Source organism: Peromyscus leucopus, chromosome 7 (assembly GCF_004664715.2).
Source record: "Peromyscus leucopus breed LL Stock chromosome 7, UCI_PerLeu_2.1, whole genome shotgun sequence".
Taxonomy (NCBI): Eukaryota; Metazoa; Chordata; class Mammalia; order Rodentia; family Cricetidae; genus Peromyscus; species Peromyscus leucopus.
The window spans coordinates 16898818-16911441 of record NC_051069.1 but is presented as its reverse complement, the minus strand read 5'-3'; positions in this window follow the sequence as shown (position 1 = coordinate 16911441).

Genomic DNA, 12624 nt, shown 5'->3' with positions numbered 1-12624 from the left:
AAGGCGCAAAGCTACACAGAGAAACCCTGTCTCGAAAAAAAAACAAAAACAAAAACAAAAAAAAAAAAAATGGGTAAACTCAGTGGTTCTTTTGGAGCACCCTTAGGAGACCCCAAAGAAACCAGAACAGAAAGCCACAGAGAACACACAATTGTTTTCAAGACTGGCAAGGATGATGGATAACAGGGTCAACACATTAAAAAACTAGGTGCTCCTCCATAGCAACCACCCACAGAGTATCAGGAAATCAGAGGTCTCACAGAAAAGTTACCTAAATACTGTTAAGACAATACAGAAAACAAGCCTTGTCAAATAAGGTAAAGGATGACGCTGAAAATTCAGTAGATAAAAATGCTTACCCACTTTTTTAAAAGGTCCAAGACTGGCTCTAACTGCCAGACACAGTTTTACCTACCAGAACAGAAGGTAAAGGCAGGTAACATCCTGAGGGCCAACAGGGTGTGGGGAAATACACATTCACATGCCTGGCCAGTGGTAACATAAATTGGTACAATCTTTTTTGAAAAGCAGTGGGAAACATCTGTGAAAGCTCAATGTGACCTTTTTGGGTACAGAATAAACTAATCCTTTACATGCAAACAAAGGCTGACATGGAATGATAAAAATGGCTTTCAAACTGGCTCATGGGGGCTGGACAGCATCATATGGCTTGTTTAAACTGGTCCGTTTTATGCCATGTGAGTATTGCTTCAGAAGGCCTGCCAGCAGTCAGTACATCGCAGGTTTCTGTCAACAGAGGGCACCTACAAGATGACAAAGGAGCCGAAACATTCCCACCACCTGGCGACGTCCCAAGTCCTTCCACTCTGTGGCGATGCTGGTTTCTGCTGCACAGAACACACTTTCAGAGACAGAAACACTGTACTTACAGGCTTAGTATTTATTACACTGTACGTTGCAGTCACTACTGTTTCGTGTGGTACTGGGGACTACACCCAGGACACTGTCCACACTAGGCAAGTGCCCGCCGCTGGGGTACAGTCCAAGCACCTTTCCAAAAAAAAAAAAGGTTTTGTTTTTGAAGATTTTATTTTTACTTGTGTGTGAGAGAGATAGCAAGCACTCATGTGAGTGGAGGTGGGCCAGAGAGCCTTGAGTCCCAGGAGCTAGCATTACAGGCAGCCATGAGCTGCCTGATGTGGCTTCTGAGAACTGAGTCCTAAAAGCGCTCAAACTCAGCCAGAGCCCTCTCTCCAGTTCCTCAAACCTCCCTTTTACTTTCTGAGACGGGGTCTCACTAGGCTGCAGAGGCTGGCCTTCTCACTCTGTAGTCTAGACAGGCCCTTAACTTGCAATTCTCCTGCCTCAGATTCCAAAGGAGCTGGATTACAGGACTGAATGAATCATCAGGCCTGATCTTTATGATATTTTAAATCATCCATATGCCTTCCATTTATTAAAACGAGTGGCCAGGACTGGTGGCATATACCTGTAGTAGTCCCAGCTCTCAGGAAGCTGGGGGAGGGAGGATCACGTCTGAGGCCAGCCTGGGCTACGTGGTGAGTTTAGTCAACCCCCACCCCCCCCGCCCGTCTCCCATGTTGTCACACCAGCAGGAGCTTCACCAGTGGACTCACTTGCCTTAACCACTCAAGGTGTTTGCACAATGAAATTAGCATGGTTCTCGGAACAACACGTTTCTCAGAACACGTGCTTGTCAGGAAGCAATGTGTGACTGGACTGCAGATGGAGGTGTTCACCATGGCACAGCAGGAAGCAGCCCACTCGGTACAGTGGTTAGCCATGTTCTAAGACATCCATGATGCTAACATAAAGCCCTGGCAGCTCTCCAGTCTGGCCTACAAAAGACTACCATGTCCTGCTGTGGGAGAACAGGCACATTCAAGGGAACAAAGCTCATGTAAGAGCAAAAACCAAAGGCGAAGCTTTGTTCCAGAGGACATGCTGCTTCTGCGCTTGTCCTCTGGAAAGACACACCTCTTCTGCTCGAGGCATTGTTCTTTATATACAGACTACATTTTTGGAAGGTACCAATAAGCTTCTGTTAATTTTTTTTTAATGGTAAGACAGAAGCTCTGATGACTCAGTAGCAGCAGCAGGACCAGGGCTCCTCGAGAAGCACCAATCCGGTGACTGCATCCAGGTCACATCCAGACTTATCATCACAGAGAAGCCAGGGACCTCATTTCAGACACGACAGAAGTGCTTCTGAATGCCGGGACAGCTTGAAGAGGCTCCCAGCTAGCCAAACCCTTAGTCCCTTCCAAAGGACGATGATGATAAAGTATGAACTGCTCCATAGGGATACATAAAATAAACAACAGGAAAGGGAGGCAGGCTGCCTGGGTCATCAGTCCCAGATCGGAAAAAAACTTTATTTGGCAAATTACCTGTCAAATCTGAATCATGCCAAAGTCAGAAATATCTGCTGAATCTGGGGAGGATATTTCTATCAGCAGCTCGTCCTCTCTCTAGAGACTGTTTTTCGGTTGGGAGGAACAACATGGTTAACTCTGTCCTAGAGAAAGTGTCAAGACTTTGTCAGGTGCCCCACATCACTTATGCCTGACCTCTTCTTGTCACACTGACCTGGACTTGGCAGATGGCACTGTTCCACAGCTGACGATGGCATCTCTTAGGGGTTGCCAAGGCTAGAGGAGGATGGACCGGTCTTCTGGCATGGGTCCAGCAGCACTCTCCACAGGGGTGGCCCCCACTGTCCCTGTGGCAGCCACTCCACAGAAGTCTTGGCCTCAGGAGAACCTCTCCGGGGTGTCTAAGTTCCTTGCAGGCCTTCTCAAAGGGTCCTGAGGGTGGGAGCTATTTTCTGCTGGGCTGTTTTACAGCCTCCCAGTAGGTAAACCACCTTTACACAGTGAACGGTTTAAAATGTTCCTGTTCACACCATCTCCTTAACAGACCAGGGGCTCACAGTGAGCATCAGGAGCAATTGGGGTGGGTGGACATCATGCCCCGCCCCTCCTGTGATGCCCTGGGTGAGCCTGGGACATGGGCGGTTTTCTACCCGGAATTCAAAAGCATCACCAGGAGGCACATCAGATAATCTCACATTGAGCAGCACCATTTGAAGGGGACTGTAGTCTTCTATAATGCCAATGTCATTTGAGATGAAACTATGGATTTACTCCAGATCAGAATGACAGCTGAGCAGAACAGCTGATCCCAACCTGCTCTGGACCTGCAGAGGAACCAACACTGCTATGAGGGGTAGCTTATTTCATCAGCATGAAAGGTACCCAACTTGGCACCTGTATTCTGCCTGTCAGAGACTATTTTGGGGAAACACCTGTTCAAGTACTTGAGGGACAGGCCATGGCGTCTGTGGAGAGTGAACAAGCACATTTGAGGACAGGAATGATTGATCAAATAGGGCAGAGGTCAACAGGCATGTCTGGATAAAAGACAGGATTTTCATACAGTTTTTATTCTTGCAACTTTCTGTGGCCTTTGAAATTATTTCCAAATAAAAATTTAAAGACAATAGGATAAAACAGTGGTTCTCAACCACGGCCAGCCCTGGAAGTGCCTGGCCCCGTAGCTCTTGGTTCCACAAGGTACTTCCATTGTGCAGACAGGAGACAGACACTGTTCTTTCCTGAACAGCAGCTCATCTGACCTCTGAAAAGCAAGCACTGACCTTTGCCACATGCAGGACCATGAAGACTGCAGGTATAAAGAACGGGCAGAAGTTTAATTTGTAGGGTGCTGGCCAACAGAGATTCCCCTCCTAGTGATTCTCAGGCCAAGAAGAAAACACATGTAAAGCTGGCAGGGGCAAGAATGCACTACCCAGCGATTCCCCAGCTCTCACTCCACCCCTCCCCCCATTAATATGGCTCTTCTTGCTCTGCCTGCCAGAATGCAAGGAAGCTATTGCTCTCTCTCTCAGAGGTAAACAGTTGAGTGTAAGCATCAAAGGAGCGTGGAATTTGTTCCCTGGACAAGTTCAGAGTGGGTTAGTACCAGCACACTATCAAAGCCATTTCCTACTCTAGAGACAGTTATACAGAAAAAGAGAGCTGATGTTGTGGACTACATATTGCTAGGCTTGGTCCCAACCTGTGACAGGAGAGACGTACAATGGGTGTCAATGGCTGTGGTGACGTGTGGTGGCGGCTGCAGAGTCACAAGCATCCTCGCCCACTATGAACAGGGACCAGGGCAGAGGTCAGGAACAAGTCACCAATCCTGCTTGCACAGGATTTAGGTTCGACACCTCACTACTCTCTCTCGATCATCTCGCGATACGAGTTATGACCGTATTTTCAGCACATACGTCTGTCGTCACCTTCTCACAAGAAGCGTCTCCAGAGAGTAGCGACCATAGTCCGCGATAATAACTATTAGTAGAGGCTACACCTCCACCGGGACCCGGAGACAGGCTCTGATCCTCTCCACTTAGCACTCCACTAGCTCTCGTTCCCAGTTACTGTGCAGCAGAAGCTAACCACAGACTCAAATCCGAGTGACCTTGGCACATGTCACTTCCCTTTTTTTGTGTCTAGCTTCCACTTATTTCATCCAATTCAATTATTTTCTAGATGGCCATGGGGTGGCTTTCTCGCGGACTGAAGGCGTGAGCACTGAATCCAGAGTCCTCTCGTACGTACAGTGCAGCTCCTGCTGCTCATGCTCTGCAGCCCGGATCTCATACTTCCTGGAACATCGAGCCTAGTGCTCACATCCTCGTAAGTTCGCATGTTCTGTCAACTCTAGAGCCACCTCTCCTACACGTTTTCGTGGGTCAGCTCCCCAAGACTGGAAGAGTTCACACTCAGAGCAGGATGCTCTCTCTCGTAGTAGCACTGCGTTTTAGCCGGTTATACGAGAATGTTAATTTACTGAGCCACATAGCCGGAGACCCCAGATCTTTCTCGTTAGAGCCCTGAACCATGACACCTTCTCTAGTCAGCGCCTATCCACGCAGACGGCTCCTTATGTGCAGAAGCGTATACAGGTTCGACACTATGCATGGCTAGGTTCCTCGTATGCTAGCGAGCGACCCTCGAAGACGCCCATGCGAATGGACCTTTCATCGCACGCATCCAAGTCCACTACCCCTGGCCTGCGCCCAGACGCCACCCACCCGCAGAGTGACTCGTCCCCTGAGGGTGTCTGAGGCTTTTTCTGGAAAGTGTGTGGTACTCGCAAGAGCCATCAGTGCTTGGTCTCCACACTATCACGTCGATACGTTCTCACGTAGAAGCACGCTGGATCGTGCCGGTAGGCCAGGCATCACCATCGTGGGGCCTGGTGGGGTTACCGACAGTCACACTTCTGTTGCTAAAACGGACTCCTCAGCTATTAATCTCTGCCCTTACAAGATGTTTCTACGACAGGAAAGCGCGACGATGCTTCCTACTCTACTTGGTGGGACTAGCTAGGACCAGAGACACCCGATTCTTGAGGAAGGTAGTATATTTTATGTGGGCCGCAACCCGGAGAGTGGTCTGGCACTAATTCCCGTGCTCTTTGCTGTTCCCTAATCTCCCTGCATTAAGTAGTAGGCACTTTCGCTTGTATCCCAACAACTGAGATGTATCAATAACACACTCATTCTTTACTGAGGAGCTAGCGCCGGAATATGGCGGCTTTCAGTGTGGTTCTGGAAATAGGCGCCATTTGTGATGCGTCCTTTTATTGAATATTGAGGCGATTAGCCATTCAGCATTCCTACTCTAGAATCCCCACTAATTGCAAGTCATTGCAAGGTCAACTGTGCAGCGCTAACCAACAGCGACAATTGGTCACACACAAACTCCAGGCTACTCACAGGGGCTGACATAGTGCGAAACTGCATAACTTGATTCCCAAATAATTAAAATACTGAACTATCGAGGGATCTGATCACACGCAAAGTTTATTAGCGACATAATATATAAATTTTTCTATATATACTAATATTTCGAATTCACATCTAAAAATACTATTTGTCGACTGACTTGCCACACTATTGGTAATCGTATGTATACTTGTAGAGAGTGTCTCAAAGCCTGATGATCGTATATGCAGTAGTGTACTCAATGCGAACAGCCACAGCGTGCGATCATATACCCTTGAATTGACTTTTAAACGAAGTTAGTCGATGTGCTATTAGTAGTCCTCTCACGTAAAGCCCACGCTGTTCACTTAAACAAGCTACCACCTATGTTTTGCAGAAGCGATCATGCGATTGCTTTCCTACTGTCTTCGAAGATGAACGAGATACAGCACATATACTCTACGGATATAATTTCTCTAAATGTATCTCGATTGAGCGCATGTAGTGTTGAACCACCCACCTTGCCTTATGTCTGACAGCCCTAGTGTCTGTACCATAGAGCATATCCTCTGACTCTTCTCTGTTGTAAAAAGTAAGACAGAATGGTGAGGACATGACAACCAGCCGAGCGACCTGGCCTCGAGCTTGCCCCCCTTCGCCTTCCCCCTAGCACCTCTCTGGTCGAAGAATATACTTCACTGCTGAAGATGAAAAGGGCCAGGGCTGAGCAACCACTAGTCCTCACCTCCTCCGCATACTCACCGGCATGGCGATCACGCAAGGTGCACGAGTGCGGCGTTCCACGGAGATAGTGCTATGATCAGAACTACTCGCACCCTCCTTGACTGCCACCACTTCCGAACCACGGTCTGATTCTATTGGGAGTCAGTAGATAACGAAAGGGTCAAAAGCCACAGGTGGGTTAGGTAAGCGGCTATCGTGGGTTACAGAAATTGTGCCAAAGCGCTGGGGTAACACCAGTGTGCTTTACTAGATGAAACTCAGCGGGCCAAACTTCCACAGGCTGCTCCATTCACCTTCCAGATCCAGAACCAAGGAACTAAAACACAGCGCTTATCGTGTCCGCTCTTGCTATGCAGTCTGGATAGGGATCCCCCTCTGTCAAGAGGATCCGAGTACTAAGGACATGAGCATAGCTAACCACATAATGTGTCACTCGACCTCAGTGACTATGCGGTTCACTCCTTGATCCGTCAAGCACTGCCATTCAAACACGATTACCTAGCGGCCCCACTAGGTCGTCGCCTCTAGGCCAAGCTGCAGAAACCGTAACATATATGACAAATGGATGTTTGTCTTGAACTGTCTCAAAGCAACACTCGAGTGTAGTGTGTGTGGCTGTCATTTCCTTTACATATCTGCTTAATAAAGAGATGGATCTACATGCAACTCTCTACATGACACACCTCATAGAGTGTTTCCACAACATCAGCATTATATATAGGCCGAGACAATACTCTCCCTCTTTTCCTTTTGTTCTTTCGTTTTTTTTGTGGTTCTTCTAGAAGTGCACTCAAGTTCTGGTGTTCTCTCCTCGTGTGTAGAGTGGGCGTTTGTACGCAAGTCTGGAGAGATCTCGCTCTGTAAGCCACATCGCCCCGGTCAAAGGCAGACTTCCGGATACTCACAGATGAGTACCGCCTTTCGTGTGCCTCCGCTCGGAGGTGCTGCAGGGGGGGGTGGCGATTTATGGCAGGTGCCGCCAGGACGCCACTCGCCAGCGAAAACGAGGCTGGTTTCTTAGTGGAACACGTGAAAAGTGATTTTGAACGGACTCGGCTTGTGACATGCTAAAGACGCTCAGCATTCTCTCATTCCTATATCTGAGGCAACCCTGAGAGGGCTCACAATGCTAGGTGCATCCTCCCTCCAGAATTGAATCCGAGCTAAGAAACCCTCGGCTGTGCTCCCAAGCAGCTCCTCTTGCTGCTGAGCCTCAGTCACTAGCCTAGGATCTCCTCGTGGTGGCCACATGAACAGCGCTGGTTGTTAGGAACTGTCACGTGAGCCTGCGCTATTGTGAGACTTTACTCTCTCTCTCCTCATGAAGTCACACGCGTGCGCGCGTGTCCTCTCTCTCCCTGTTCCCTGGCATCTACCAAAGGCGTAGATTATGCGCGTGGTCTTTGGATGGCTGCCGGTAAGTTTAGAGGAATTCCATTCTGTGCTCATACTCCTGCGCGGTTTTTGGGTGGTGAGTGGTGAGGACAAGGTGTACTACACGGTCATATAGAGCTCCATACCACCGTAAAACCATGAACCTACCAGTGGGAGTAGAAGGCAACAGATATGCTACGTGACACAGTATATTATTATGTACGGACTCTCAGCACATTACTACCCCCTCATAAAACGATATAGACGAGTGATTGCTTGTACATAGAGCCCACGTGCCTCTCACTTACGATAATTTATGATCGCGATATATTGTATGAAGATTAGGATGTTTCTCTTCCTAAGGGACCGCCGTCCTCCGAAGTTAGCGTATATCTCTGAGAGACACAGATACACATCACTCGATTACTTCTAAACGTGTACAACACTATAAGAGAGATTAGATCTGTCAGCTTGGTCCCACTCCGCGTCACTCGGAGTGGATACAGACGCTTTTAATAGTGCCTCCTTATGCAGCCAAGCTGAACTCTGTGCATCGTAGACAAGGACACTGGTGGATCTACTGCAAGGTTCGAGACGCCCGGTCCTCGAGAGTCTCCTCACACATACAACAGAGCACAGCAGAGCGGTAGCAACATGACTGCAGAACCTTGTCCTCATCTAAATGCTTCACTCCCTCACACTAACACAGAGGCACAGTAGAGGCTCCTATAAATCACTCTCTCCTCCGCTAACGCAAGATTTGCCCAACAAAACTCAAAGAATTAGGCAACCTCCAATGTACTTGCTGATTGCAAGACTCACACATACGAGGTGTAAGGCCACTACTCGTTAGAGTAGCAGATCGGAGTTTCACATAAAGGAAGGAGCGTCAGAAGGGTCTTCTGCACATGTAGAAGGCTATACTCGCTCGAGGCCGGAGCGATGTCTAGCAAGAATCTGTGTTACACTGGTTGCTCGTAGATTCAAATCGAAGGTGACTTGAGACACAGAGAAACTATGGTGTGGTCTCCTACCTGGTGTGCTAATCTTGCTGCCATACTTCGAATAGTATCGCACTTCTGAGTCATTGGGCTCCTTCTCCATTCTAGTCCTAGCCTTTTAGGTCATGTCAGATCGAGAGTGTGCATGCGTTTCAGAACTACCATCACGCACATCGTTACTCACTCAAATATTTATGCGACGTTAGCTGCTCTGTCCCTACGAGGCACGTACACGACACTGATATGGTATAGTGCCATGAGAGGACCTAGTCCTTGGAGATATGAGGATCGACTAGTGGGCCAGGCTAAATATGCTCTGAGAGTGCTAGGTGAGCGTGAGTCGCATAGAATTGTAGATAAGCATAACTTCCAGTAGAGCTAAGCGCTAGGAATACTAGTTCTGATGAGTATACACACATAAGTCAGCCTCTTGATAAGAGTCAGCCCGTCACACTTAGGCACGTATTAGAACCTCAAACAACAACTCAATTTTACCAGGCGATGTTAACAGCGACATGCAGTGAGCAATGTTACCTTAGAGACTTCTAGAAACTCCTACTGGGACTTGCCTTAGCTGAGGAGCGTGAGAAAATCTTCCGTCACACTTTCCTCAGGGCCCCAGCCCACAATCCTCACAAGTCTCTTCTCAGTCCTGAGTAGGATACTATATGTCTACTGGACTGAGGAGGTGACTGAAATGGAAAACTCGTGCATGTGTTGACATTTATATTATAGTGCTTTTCCTCTTGTGTAATTTGCAGTTCATGTTGCCAACTCTGTTACTGACGTATGACAGCGACTTTAAAATGCATAACATAATAGAACTGAACATGCAGTCCTCGTCTAGAGTTGCAAACGAATCCGTTAGGTGAAGCGCTCAGTCTGACACGAGAGAAGACCACCAGTATGCTGCGAATCAGAGATTGAAGTGTTTCTCCAGCACCAATTGTCAAACGACGCTGCCTCTTAATGTCAAACGATTTACGATTAGATTACCCTAGAAAAGTCATCCGATAGCACTCACTTGGAATAATCAGCACGTAGTTATCAGTTATTTATACACTTTAAAGATTATATCTTATATTTATGAAAATGTCCCCTCTACCCTAGCCTTACTGAGCTGCGAGACGTACATTGAGCAGCGAGACAGATACCCTGGGAGTAAGCATGCATGGGCTTCCAAGAGGGTGTGCCCTACCAGAGCCACCCAGGGGCCCCATCCAGGTCATTGGACAAGCCTCATCCCTTATACCTTATTCGTTGGCACAACTGATAAATCTATCCCAGATATGAGCTGGAATATACATTAACTGCTAGTATGTTATTTATTAATATATAAATAGTGTGTGTGATCTATTCACTCTAAGACGAACTGAGGAAGGTGAAAGAAAATAGCTGACTGACTTGGCACAACGGCGCTCAGTGCAGCTGGAAGCTGGACAGCTGGTTGTTCCGGGTCGTGAGCGTGAGAGAGGCTCTGGAAAGAACAGTAGTGCCCATGCAGGCTTCGTGCCTCGGTCGCGTATTTTAGACGGTCCCAGAGACGTATCTTTATGCGACATGCGCACAATGCGTCATGGGGGTGCCGAATCTCTCAGTCTGTGCTTTCTCTCCTCAGATGTGTACTCGAGATGCCTGGAGCTTATTCCAGTGCACATATCTCATGTCACAGGACTACAGCAGAGAACAACAGGAATCACAAACAAATAAGTTACCCTATCGATGAATAAGGATACCTCCTCTCTACCCGTGTCTCTAAGCGTATGGTAGGTGGCAAATTCGTGACGCGGAGAGTTACGTGTATTTCTCTCAAGACAAAAATCAGAGAGCATTTCCTTTTGACCTGAGCGTGTAAGCGCCCCGATATGCTGTGTGCGAAGCACGTGTCTCTCTCACAGTCTCAGACTAGCTAAGGGACAGGAGCATACGCCTGTTACACAGAAGGCTAGCATACTTAATGAATCTCCTTGCATCAGCGTTTGCAGTTGACACTCTCATTTGCATCCCTGGACAGCCTATGAGTAGTTGACGTCTTGTTGCAAACAGCTCATAACAGTGAAGGGCAACCAAGTAGACTGTCTCACTATTGTAACTATGATAGTGGTACGAGATGCCCTTATAAATAGTCAAATGAGAAGTATCTCACGCCTTAAATAACTAGTCGGGCAGAGGGCGAAAGGTACACAGCCATTGGAACCATAGAGATGTACGGCAGCATCTACATACTCCAAATAGAAAGCCAAAATCCTGTGTGTGTCTTGAAACATCCTACGTTATCATTGCACACTCAGAGGACATGTAGTTGCGAGTTCTGAACTGGAACCACGTGGTTCTGTAATATTTAGAAGATAGAGCGCTGTTGTGGGAATCTCAGCCAGGTAAAATGTATGGATGTGGCAGGACATCTTGATCATGAACACAGTGCTACGGTTTGGTTTGTCGTAGTTGATGTTCAGCTCATCTGAGTTGGAAGAGGTACTGGATCACTGTGCTTCTCATTACTTTCATCTAAGATGTACTCTAGTGCTCGTCCCGCACCGGTAATGAAGCTTTCTGGACCACTGTATATAGGAAAAGCCTACGTGCCCCGTCGAGGTCTCCATGCCCTCCGTGCATCAGCCCATGCCACTACCCGCTTGGGCCACCTCAGGTGAGGGAGTCGCGTGCTCGGCGAGCGAGTGAAGGAGATCGCGAAGCCAAGCTAGTACATGAAGGGACGCTTGCATGGCGAATATACCATATCTGCCAATACTCACTACACGACAGAGTGAGCAGCTACTTGCTGTTGATTGCGCCTGAAGTGGTGTATGGTGAACGCCACGATTGTTGGTGAAATGCGTGCAAGAGGATGCGAATATGAGCAGGTGTCTGATGTCTCTGCGAACTGGTGATTAGTTGGCAAAACTGATTGGTTGATGAAGGCCCAAACCAATGAGGCTTCTGGCATGAGTTTACTTCTCCATAGGCAAAGGGAGCAGCAGTTGAGCTGTTTAACTGTTGAGCCTGCTTCTCCAGCCCATTGACAGCTGAATGTGGGGGTAGCTATTAGAGACTCACAACGTGCTCTTGCTTTCTCAATACCACTCATAGCACAGTACTGCCATCCACAATCTCTGAGTGCGTTCATCGAGCGAGGATTGAGCTGAGGAGCATATTCAAAGGGTGAGAGCCTCTGGCATTCTCAAACGAAGCGTCATTAGTGCGCCCTCTATGGGTGTTGTGGTGCTCACTCTATCATTTCTCTCGTGGTCCAAAGAAACTCCCCTCAACAATGCATCAGTCCGAACCAGACACTACTGAGGCTGAGATAGTATCACTCTATACTCTAAAGTGTGATTTCTGTTAGAAGGAGGGTCCAGCTACGAGATTACATCCGCTTACCACTCTTCGTCGAATTATGATAAAGGCCAAGACACAAGAGACTATAGTGCGCATAGAGTAAAGCATCATAGAATACATTTCACCCCAAATACATGCATGTGCTTGCTGTCGTAGGTAGAAGAAGTTCATGGAATGATAGTAGATTGTATAGTTGCCTCTTAAAACAATGGCTTATCAAAGCAAGGACCTACGCAAGATCGATTTTTTCAGGCGGATAGATTAAAGGCATTGCCATTGTCAAAGCGGGAAGACGCTCAAAGCTAGGACATCCCCCAGATCCCATATACAAATCCGGCAGCCGTGGAGACTTCTCTACTCAGATGATACGCTAGGAGCAAAATTAGCGGAGTCGCGCCTGAG